At 41.0% G+C, this 12,360-nt stretch overlaps 1 protein-coding gene across 7 annotated transcripts in view; it reads left to right on the top strand.

The window, feature by feature from the left end:
• LOC138975811 (septin-2-like) overlaps positions 1 to 12,360 on the top strand; it is a 176,260-nt gene that overhangs the window by 69,600 nt on the left and 94,300 nt on the right. The window lies entirely within an intron of this gene.

Raw genomic sequence — 12,360 nt, 5'->3', positions numbered from 1 at the left:
GAGAGAGAGAGAGAGAGAGAGAGAGAGAGACAGAGAGAGAGAGAGAGACAGACCGACAGACAGACAGACAGACAGACAGACAGACAGAGGCACATAGACAGAGACAGAAGAAGAGATCAAAACGATGTCGTCCCACGTCAGTTCAATATTTATCAAGCAAACAGACAGACGGACAGAAACCTCTTCATCCGCCTTTCAATCCCTACCATCCTTGGAACACATACGAGAGGTCTGCTCCCGCCCACAACCCCATCTCTTCATGTTTATCTGTTGAATCCTGTTGTTCAGCCCCCGGACACAGATTTGGGACGGACACCTCTTTAACCGCTGCAACGACCCCATTTAATCGTTTCACGGCAGCTATGTAAACGAATGATTACGACTGAGGTAAAATGTCGTTGCTGCACGCACTGGCGAAGTTTGTCTGAGGATCAGCGATGGTGCTCTTTTCACCTTCAACAATTTCCCCCAGGAATAACAACTGCAAATGTAAAGTGTTGCGGGACATTTACGGACATATTTGAATTAAACACGATTTTCGTTTTTATAAAAATCGTGGCGGGTAAAATTAATTTTCTTTTCGCCTAAATGAAAATTTTTTTTCTCAAAAAGTGGAAGTAGTTAGTATTCTTTTTAAAAATTTTGATCCAGAAACGTATTTCTTCTGCTCACTTTCCTAGCATTTAATGTACCGCGTTGAAGTACTGGGTATTTTACACACACACAATTAGTGTTTTGACTAATGATACAGACAAGAACGATCCCAAAATCTACCAGAGGGTGATTGATCATAACCCCGGCGGCATCTTGCAAGCGAGTTTCATCGCCGATTTTGAGATCAGTTCGTTATTTGTATCCTAAGTTCGTTATTTGTATCCTAAGTTCGTTATTTGTATCCTAAGTTTTTCTGTCAGCCTACTTAAAAGACCCCTGTGTCGACGTACTGTAAATGTAACGTGGTTTTTGTTGTCAACAATAAAACGTTCCAATAACCTACAATTCTTGTTTTTTGATTCTACATGTACCAGAGGGTGAAAAAATTTCTGCAAATAGTTTGCACACGTTTCAGAAATATAGATGTAAACACTTCTGTAAGAAAACCACCCGTTGTAGCCTCCAGTAACGAACAAGGAAGAAACAGATAAAAAAAAAGTTTGTTAAAAAGCTAGAGGATGACAATTGTTATTTGCATAGACGCCACCAATTCTGTTCTCGACAAGTTATTCTAATACAAGTTATTCTGGTTTTGGCCAGAAAACGTGCAAAGAATGCGTGTATGTGTATGAATAAACGCCAAATGATGTCAGATGTGCTCTGAAAACACTACTGCACCTACGTAAAAAGAATTATATTCAGTGCTGAGGAGAAAAATAGCAAGTGGGGGTGGAGGGTTGGGGGTACAGGGTTTGTTGTCTACAAAGTGAGTGAGAGAGAGAGAGAGAGAGAGAGAGAGAGAGAGAGAGAGAGAGAGAGAGAGATAGAGAGAGAGAGACAGAGAGAGAGACAGAGAGAGAGGAGAGAGACAGAGAGAGAGAGTGAGAGAGAGACACAGAGAGAGAGAGAGAGAGAGAGAGAGAGAGAGAGTGGACAGAGAGAGAGAGAGCGAGAGAGAGAGGGATAAAGAACAAGAACAAGAACAAGATTTTATTCCTTTAAGGCCTTAGCCCCTTTCGGAAGGGGGCTGGTTACACAAAAGTAGAGCGTGTGTGCAGCAGCAATCCACACACGCGTCGTTTCAAGTGAACAGAAGAAAAGACAATGTATAATCATAAAATACTAATGCTTAAACAGCGTTTTCTAAACATTTAAATGAAAAATACAAGAACTTAGCTACATTGCAAAGTATAGTTTCATTTTTCACAGACAACAACAGTGCAAGTTTGAAGTTCGAAGGACATCTACAAAATTTTGCTGGAATAAATTGACGTCTTAGATTTTCCAGTGCAGGGCAGCATAAAACAAAATGCAATTCATCTTCAGTACTAGATTGACACAAACGACAGACCAAATTATTTTCACTTACAGCTTTATACCTTTCTGTATGTAAAGCAAGTCTGGAAATACGAGAGGGATAAAGAGAGAGAGAGAGAGCGACAGACAGACAGACAGACAGACAGACAGACAGACAGACAAACAGACAGAGACAGAGAATATAAACGTTGTCGTTTAGGATAACCGCTCTAAACTGCATTCATCTGTTAAAAAAAACACAAGTTTATCGGCATCAAATGCATTTAAAATGCGTCCGATCTTAGTCGGGCAAGAGACGGAAAACACTGAGCTGCCAAGAATTATATCAAACATAACCAGCAAACACATCAGTTTGCACAAGCTCAGTCCCCACAAAACTAGCATTTTCCTTTCGCTTTCTTTTCTGACAGCAAACGCAACCATCCTTGATTTACCTTGAACACACCCCCCCCCCCCCCCCCCCCCTCTAGCTACCTCCACCTTCATCTCGCTTGATATGATAATATCGCATTCAAGAGAGGCCTGTGACGTCACGTGTGGACTGCAGACCCACTCCCAACACTGTCAGCGTTTGATGAAAATAAATATTGTCATTCGGAGGACAGGAGAGCCCCATTGTTCCGTTTTGTTCGGTCGATTTACTCCTCCTCCCACCCCCACCCCCCCCCCCCTACTATAATCCATTTTCCTCTTTTCGTGTCAGTTTTTTCGTTTTTGTTTCTCTGTTACCTGTCCCTTTTTCTATATCACATGTTCGGTCTTTTCCTCCTTGTGCTTGCTCCTCTCCCGTGTGTGGCGTGAATGACAGACTTAGGTGTGTGTAAATAATTGAGAACATTTTGCGGAGGTGATGTGGTCACATTCGGGAGGAATACGAAGCACTTAGCCGCCACAGGTGTGCCACACATCGTTTCTTCTGCTCCACTTTCTAAATGTGCGTGTGTGTACAACGTCTTCGTCTTTTTTCAATATGTCACGCCCCCAGGTATGATTACACGGTTAGAGCGTTTTTTCCGAACGTATTAGTTCGAAGAAGCCTATGAATTTGAAATTGTCAAGAATATGTACCATAATTATACCGTAGACTTTATAATCTGATAATGTCAGCAAGAAAGCCTCTAATACAAGGATTACAAACTGTACAAAACGAAACAAATCATTTTTCATGATGTCTTTATACACTTAAAAAACAAAAACAAACAAAAACACGACATTATTCAACAATGGCGGCACATCAAACGGCTAACTGTTCTGTACCTCAGTTCAACCACATTTCTTGTGACATATCATCGAAGAAGAGTGTGCACACTTCACGTTAAAACGTTTGCAAGGGAAAAGCTGAAAAGGGTGTAGTCCGTAGTGGCTTTTTGCCAGTCCTATTAACCCATGCACTTAACTATAGAAATAATCTGGTTGAAGATGTAGAGATGAAAAACACGGAAAATACTCATGCAGTAATGACAACAGAGGACGTCATACAGTAACCGAGCATTTCAATGCTTGATATCAATATCTTCCGCGTATTGATGACTTCTAATGTGTTTCCTTGTGCAATGTTGCCGTTTTAAAGCGTGTGTGTGTGTGTGTGTGTGCGTGCGTATGTGTGTGTGTGTGTGTGTGTGAGTGTGTGAGTGTGTGTGTGTGTGTACGTGTGTGTGTGTGTGTGTGTGTGTGTGTGTGTGTGTGTGTGTGCCTGCATATATGCCAGTGTGCCAGCATGTCAGTGTGCGAGCGTGCGTGCGTAACAAACTATCAAAACACGCCCTGTCACCACTGAGATGTTTTAGCCAACGGTCTTGCTTCAAACAAGAATCTTCATCCTCATACTGTCGCACACAAATGTTCATAACACAAATACCCGTACTCGACTCTAATGTAGCAAACATTCCTAGAGGGACTGCAGAGTGCCCTTTGTATGTAAGAATGCTCTTAACTTTTCTAAAAGCCTGGACAGATCGGTAGGGGTGTAAATGATCGCTTACATGAGAAGGAAGGTACCTCTAAATGTTAACTGATTTTCGGACAACGTACTACACGAGGAAGCTGGTAAGCCAGTAAGCAAGGGAAGGAAACTGTCACCCAAACACAGGAAATCCGCAATGACTGCGCTACGGTAGTTATGCCTATGGGTCACTCCATTGTCCATCACAGGAGAATCGGACATGGATAACATTTCTGCCAATTAGACTAGTACTATATAATAATGAAAACGACCATGAGTAAAAAAAAACCACAAAAAACAACAACAACAAAACGCACACACGCGCCCGCACGTACGCAAGCACACCGAAAACACCGCTGCGTGACTGTCATTTGCTCGGCACACGTGCTACTAGAATAGAAATAATCACAGTGAAACCTTCAAAGGACGAACAAACTGACCTGAATCCACTGAGCCACTACGCAGTAATATATGACTGGCCTCAGTAACCTTAGTTGGTATGCATAACAAAATCTCTGCAAACAAGGCCAGCTTTGGCAATTTGAAAATATTCATGCAGTTTTGGAAAAGCGCGCATAACTCTTTTTCTACATTCATTCAAACTGCAATTTTGAACTCAAACGATTAAAACGTGTATTGTTCCTTTTCCAGCGACTATCAGTGACGGTTTTTCAAATCGACGTGCGTCAATGCGATCACTATCGTTGTGCAACAAGGAAATTAATATTCCTATATATCATGACGGCAGGAGCACACGCATTGAACAGTTAATACCAAACGGCCTTGGAGACCGGGCAACCCTCTCAGTAAAATACACAACTCAAAATGTTTGCACGTTCGTAAGCTTCAATAACTCTTCCTGTTACATGATTCAAAACGGTAGTTGAGTGTTTAGTTTTATTCATTGCAGCGTATTAGCTCAAAAACAGTTGCCACGCAGTGAGAGGATCTTCACGTATATAAATCATTTAGCATCGAAAAATATTTATACAAATAAAGAAATAAAGAAAGGTAAAGTTATTCTTTGTATTTGAACGTTGGCAGTCTATATGATTAGGATTATAGCATCAAAATACACAAAAATCCTTTCATCACCTCAGCCTTACATTAGAGATTTACGTACCACTGTAAGAATATAAAATAAAAATCGTAGTCCAAGCAAACAAAGCTTTACAGACATGTATACACAAAACCCTATCTAGGGCTTATGAGTCATCACAGGAGGTTGTATCAATAAAGTACCTCGCATGGGCAAGCTGAACGAAGCCATTAGAAAGAGCTTATAGGGTACGCTCTCGCGTATTATAGAGATGTTTATTAATCTGCTTACGCAACGGTGTTTTGGGCGGCCGGACAAGGCCAATCATGTGGAGTCATCAGGTTATTTTGGTGCGGGTAACTAACTATGACAATAGAAACACCTGTAGTTGAAAATACAAGACCATAACAGCCGCAAGAATCGTGTATCAGCAGAAATTGACGACCTTATTAATTTTTCCCTGAGGATTAATGAGTTTCTGACGCTTAAACTGACGCAGACGTCAGACGTTGGTCACTTTGGTCATCGGCGTACGGACTCTTGATTAATCGCGAGCAGTCACACACATGACTATGACTTACCGACAGTGCGTGTTTCACCAAAACGCATCACTAATTTTGGATCTCATGTTTCGAATTCGGAGCGAGCTAATTCCGGATGAATTCACATGCACTGTGTGTTCTTTCATAAGCCACAAGGACCCTCAATAATGTATCATTTATAAGATGACGTGATAAACCAAAACCGCCTACGCCATAATACATACGCATGTGCACGCACGCACACACACACACACACACACACACACACACACACACACACACACACACACACACACACACACACACATGTCGTACAAGCAAACTAATGTACGTGGTCCAAGCCATACACACACGCATACACACAACAACAACCACAAACTCCCCTCCCTCTCTCTGAGTCCCTCTCTCTCTCTCTCTCTCTCTCTCTCTCTCTCTGAGTCTCTCTCTCTCTCTGACATAAATGTCAGAACAGACCCCCTAAACCCCCCCCCCCTCCAATCTTTCTTTCCCGCACGACCCTAACCCAAGTCACGCCACTATCTTTTGCAGTCCTATTTTTACTTCAAAATTACTCAACACCACAACGTGCAGTCTCCACCCAAGACTCAACTGTCGGGTGTGGTATTAATGCCAAGCTGGCTACTCGACAATGGAACAATGAGTCTACACACCGACAAGCTGCACCTGAGCTTGATTGGGTGCACATGTCTGTAAATATGGAGACCGCCATGTTCTGTGGTTAGTGCAGACTGAGTCGAGTTTCACGATCTGATGTAATGCTTGTGTGACTGACTAGACCGAGATAAGATCTTGTGTTAAAATAAAATCCCTCCCAAACGAATAATAAAACAAACTTTTTTGTTAAAAACGCCAACCACACGGACGACTGACTTGTTACGTGTGTGACTCAACCGAGGTAGGATCATCATTTAAAATACTCCTCCGTCCTACCACCACGATCACACTCTCACGCAAATGTTTAAAAAAAATTCAAAAACAAACAAACAACTTCCTGAATACTGCTTATGAATATGAATACACATTTGTGACTAGAATGTGTACGTTTGGTTCAGAGAATAAAAGATTTCCGCGCGTGAGCGCCTGTGTGTGTGTGTGTGTGTGTGTGTGTGTGTGTGTGTGTGTGTGTGTGTGTGTGTGTGTGCGTGTGCGTGTGCGTGTGTACGTGTGTGTGTGTGCTAGCGTGCGTTCATGCATATGTACGTGGGTTGTGTGTGTTCTGACGAATCTGCATGAATGTTTCCATTAAACATGTATACTCCAATTTTACATTTTTAGCTAATCATGCGGACTCAACAGATATATATACCGACACGATGTGTGCCATTTTGATACAAAAACACATGCACACGAATTCTCGCTCCAGTTATACGTGTCTGACATTGAAGGCACACTCCTTCCCGTAAAATCAGTTCGGCTCAACCCCCCGCGGGTTAGGGGGAAGAATTTACCCGATGCTCCCCAGCATGTCGTAAGAGGCGACTAACGGATTCTGTTTCTCTTTTTATGGGGGCGAGGACGCCCCCATTCTATACGGATAGTTTCGAGGTTGACCATGGGCAGCGCCATTTTGTTGTGAAATACGTCATCAGTTTGTGTACACAGGAAGTTGTGACATCCGTCACCCTATGGGAGGGGTGACGTCAAAATTGTTCATCTGTAGAAAGTTGTGAAATCCGTCACCCTATGGGAGGGGTGACGTCAAAATTGGTCATCACAGAGTTTGTGTAACACAGGAAGTTGTGAAATACGTCACCCTATGGGAGGGGTGACGTCAAAATTGTTCAACAAAAACATGATATGTCGCTTTGTGCAGGGTCAACTGCAACAAACTCAAACCGAGCCATTCATACCTAGCTGTATTTGAGTGACTTATATACCCGACATTTTTATTTCTTATTTTTAGCACAGGTGTAGGAAAAATCATGAACCAAAATGTTATTTATTTTCTAATTTAACATTTTTTTTACAAATATGACCATGGTCTTTTAAACATACAGTGACATTAAACATTGTTATGTTAAAAAAAAGAAAAAAGAAAAAAAGCTTTTGTGCACAAATCAGAAAATACATTGTACATTTTACCTACAGGCCAAACCGTGAGTGTCTGTGGCAAAGCCCGACCCAGGAAATTGCACTGATCTAAATTGTCAAGAACAGGCGCTTGCATTTGGATGTGTCCAATGATAGTAGGTTTGGTTGTGATCAATCAGAATAATGTAGGAATAAAAATGTATGACAGTTTAGTATGATGACATGTAATTCACATATGCTGAAATATGATATTATACATCATGTAATATTATTATGGCTGTTGCCATGACCATGAAACCCAACAAAGGTTTAATGTAATGTAATTCAAAATACCAAAACCGAGCACCTATTAATCTCGTCTTTGCGCGTGAAGATTGAGGCCGTCTGCCAGTAGCGGTTAGGTCATACAGTGGAACCCCTCTCTAGCGACCTTTAAAATGTTGACAAAAATCGGTCCTTGTGGAGGGGGGTCCTTACAGAGGGAGGGGGGCGGAGTCAGGGGGCCACAAAGAAAGTCAGATTTAAAAAAAAAAAGAAAACAGAGAAGTTTGAGTTGCTGACGACCGTTCCCTCTGAAAGCAAACTGCTTCGATTTCATGTTTGTCCTTGGTGTCCACCAGTTCTGGTGCATGTACTACCCTGGCCAAGTTTCCTCTCAAGACATCAAAGAGACCGCCCCAGTATACTCTACAGCCTCTGGGCGAACCACCTCTCATAGCTAAAACTGGGTCAATGACCCCTGGGAAGAAGGTCAGTGTCTATAAAATTTTACTCCTAGGCCTGCGGCCAGGGGGGGGGGAGTATACCGGTACCATTTGAGAATCAGACCAAATGAGAATTGAACCATTTGAGAACATCCTTTTTTTTCAATCACTACATCGAAGGCCTGCGGCCCGGGGTTCACATGGGTTGGTTTGTTTGTTTGTTTCAAACCCACACCCATATACACACATTTCCCATTTAAACCATTTGTCGGCCCCCTGTCGATATTTATCGACTAAGTTCCTTGTTACCCTTGTTAAGTGTTTCTTGTATAGAATATAGTCAATTTTTGTAAAGATTTTAGTCAAGCAGTATGTAAGAAATGTTAAGTCCTTTGTACTGGAAACTTGCATTCTCCCAGTAAGGTAATAGGCTACATTGTACTACGTTGCAAGCCCCTGGAGCAAATTTTTGATTAGTGCTTTTGTGAACAAGAAACAACTGACAAGTGGCTCTATCCTTCTTCTTCTTCTTCTGCGTTCGTGGGCTGAAACTCCCACGTACACTCGTGTTTTTGCACGAGTGGAATTTTACGTGTATGACCGTTTTTACCCCGCCATTTAGGCAGCCATACGCCGCTTTCGGAGGAGGCTCTATCCAATCTGCCCCCTTTCCCCGTCGCGATATAACCTTCGTGATTGAAAACGACGTTAAACACCAAATAAAGAAACAAACAAGTTGGGCTCACCATCTCAGATCTGGTGAAGCTTTAGCGTGGAATAAGACTTGGACACATACACTGAACAATCAACGGCCTTGGTGCTCTCTGCGTAGGGTGGGATTTTTTTGTTGGTCAATTCATTTCGTAATAGCCAAATAAACACACTTAAACACCAGAAGTTTGAGGAACAAACTTGATATTGTGGAAAGTGAAATTAGAGATTTTGACATAGTAACTTTATCTGAGACTTGGTTACCTGCTGGTAAGATGCAAGACCAATTTAATATTAATGGTTTCCATCCACTTGTGCGGAGAGACAGACCAGACGGAGCACACGGTGGTGTGGCAATATATGTTAAAGATTACTTATGCTGTAAAGAGAGAACAGATCTTTTGATTCCTAACCTTGAAGCCACATGGATCGAAACCAAATTGAATCAAGAAACTATATTGATAGGCTCGTTTTACCGGCCTCCTAGTGCCCCTGTTGCTTATTGGCAACTGATCGATTCTTCTATTAAACAAGTTATGGCCACCCCTCACAAATTCATAATTCTTGGTGATTTTAATTCCGATTTTAATGACAACCCACCAAAGCAACTCACAGACATTTTGTATCTGAATAGCTTAAAGCAACTAGTTACAAGTCCCACACGGATAACTGAAGATACGTCCACCTGTATCGACCTGATTATTACCCCAAGCACTGACATTGTTGATAAAGTAGAAGTTATTCCTCCCATTTGTAGTGATCACTCCGTACCAGTCGTTTATTTAAAGCATCATTTGAAGAAAAGATCACACTCAAAAAGAACAATTTTAGATTATAGCAAACTAGACGGTCAAAAGTTAATAGTTGAGTTACAGAAAATTGATTGGTCAAACATAGTGACTTTAGAAGATATTCATACCGCAGCTTCTCTTTTTTCGGAGCAGTAGTATTCGATCGTGAAAACCTGCTTGCCTGTCAAGGAAGTCACCATTCGGGAGGGAGACACACCCTGGATCACATCATATATTTTGAAATTAAAAGACCGAAAAAGATTTATTCATACTATTGCTGTGCATGTAGACACACCACAAGCTTGGGAACTCTTTCGTAAGATAAGGAACCAATACACAGATGCTATTCGAACGCGAAAGAAACAATATTTAGAGGAACTTGACCGGTCCGTATCTGATCCAAAGAAATTTGGTCAGAAGCAGTGGTGGAAGTTAGTTAACAGGTTTATGGCAAAGAAAGGCTCTGACCAAAACGAAATCCCGCCACTAACAGTTGATTGTAAAACCTATTTTGAAGACCAGGAAAAGGCTGAATTATTTGATATGTCTTTTGTTAAACAATCAGAAATAAACGACACAGACGATAATGTTCCCGATATAGATAATGCTGAGTTTTTTGTCGACGATATGGTCGTGACTTCTGAAGAAGTGAAAAGTGTAATAGAAAGTCTTGATACATCTAAAGCTGTCGGGCCTGATAAAATTCATAATAAGATTCTTATTGCAAGTTTACCTATAATAGCAGAACCTCTATCTATTTTATTTACAAGATCATTAAATGAGGGTGTATTTCCAAGCATATGGAAAACAGCACACATAACACCGATATTTAAAAAGGGGGATAAAGGAGACTGTTCAAATTATCGTCCCATCTCACTCTTAAGCTGCGTAGGTAAAGTCCTTGAAAAATGTGTTCAGAAACATGTGTTTGATTATTTTGTATCGAATAACATAATCACACCTTCCCAGTCTGGTTTTATTCCCGGTGACTCCACTGTGTACCAGTTAACATGCCTATATAACGACTTTTGCAAGTCACTCGACGACAGCATTACTGTCCAGGCAATCTTTTTCGACATTTCCAAAGCATTTGACAGAGTCTGGCACAAAGGTCTTTTGAGAAAGTTATTTGCACTAGGGATTCGAGGTCAGATGTTTAATTGGTTGCAAAACTATTTAACTGATCGAAAACAAGCAGTGGTGCTTAACGGAAGTATGTCTAGCTACTTACCTGTGCAAACAGGCGTTCCACAAGGCTCTATTCTAGGACCTCTCCTTTTTCTGGTTTACATTAACGACATAGTTGATAACGTTGAATCCATTATTAAACTGTTTGCCGACGATACAAGTATGTATTTAAGCCTGGAAAATTCTCAGATGCGAACAGATATTTTTAACTCAGATCTTGAAAAAATCGACCAGTGGGCTAGTCAGTGGAAAGTTAAATTTAATCAAAGTAAAACAAAACTTCTGAATATAAGCAGGAAAAGAAATCCAGATTACATCCCTTTGAACTTCGGTGGCACAATTTTACAAGAAACTGAAAGTCATAAACATCTTGGTATTATTATTCAGAATAACGGTAAGTGGGAGTTACATATTAAATCTGTTATAGCAAAATGCCGTACGCTAGTAGCTTGCTTACGATCTTATAAATATAGACTAGGCAGAAAAGCTTTAGAAACAATGTATAAATCCTTCATATTGCCACATTTTGATTATGCTGATGTTCTCTGGGACAACTGCCCTAAGGAGTTAGCCACCGAGCTCGAAAGTATTCACTTAGATGCAATTCGAACCATTGTTGGAGCAGTCCGCGGTACAAGCCATCAAAAATTGTACGATGAGTCAGGCTTTATTTCATTACTAGAGAGGCGAAAACGTCATAAATTGATATTATTTCACAAGATCGTTCACCGCAAGGTGCCAAACTACTTATTAGCGATATTGCCACCATTGATATCAACTAATAACCCATATCACCGGCGCAGACCTCTAGACAGGAAAGTTCCATCGTTTAAAACTGAATTATATAGAAACTCATTTCTCCCATCTACTACACAACTCTGGAATTCTTTACCAGACTATATAAAACTTAGTGATTCCCTAAGTGAATTTAAGCACTTTTTGTCAAAAAACGATTTAAGTCCGCCGTGTTATTTTTATTCTGGAGATCGCATGTCACAAATAATTCACTGTAAGCTCAGGTTATATATAAGTGATCTCAATAACGATCTAGTGAGACGTCACGTTGCTACAGATGCATCTTGTGACTGTGGATTCCCGTCCGAATCCGTACAACACTTCATATTCGATTGTCCAAATTATCGCGAAGCACGTCAAGAAACTATACATACCCTCCCTAATCACACAATTCACCTCCCCCACCTTTTAAACGGTGACAGACAGTATTCTTTAGATTTGAACAGGAAAATTTTTTCCACCGTACACTCGTTCATTGAACGTTCAGGCTGCTTTGGGTAAGTCAGAATAAATGCTCTACAAGCCGGACAACAACTTAAACTTCTGCACATCTCCTACCCATCCCTCTTCTTTTATTCATCTTCTTTCCCTCCTTCCTTCCTTTACTGTCTTTCTTTATAATCAT

This window comes from Littorina saxatilis, linkage group LG9, assembly GCF_037325665.1.
Source record: "Littorina saxatilis isolate snail1 linkage group LG9, US_GU_Lsax_2.0, whole genome shotgun sequence".
NCBI lineage: Eukaryota > Metazoa > Mollusca > Gastropoda > Littorinimorpha > Littorinidae > Littorina > Littorina saxatilis.
Note: the sequence above shows the minus strand (reverse complement) of the source record. Positions and strands in the feature narration are given on the sequence as shown.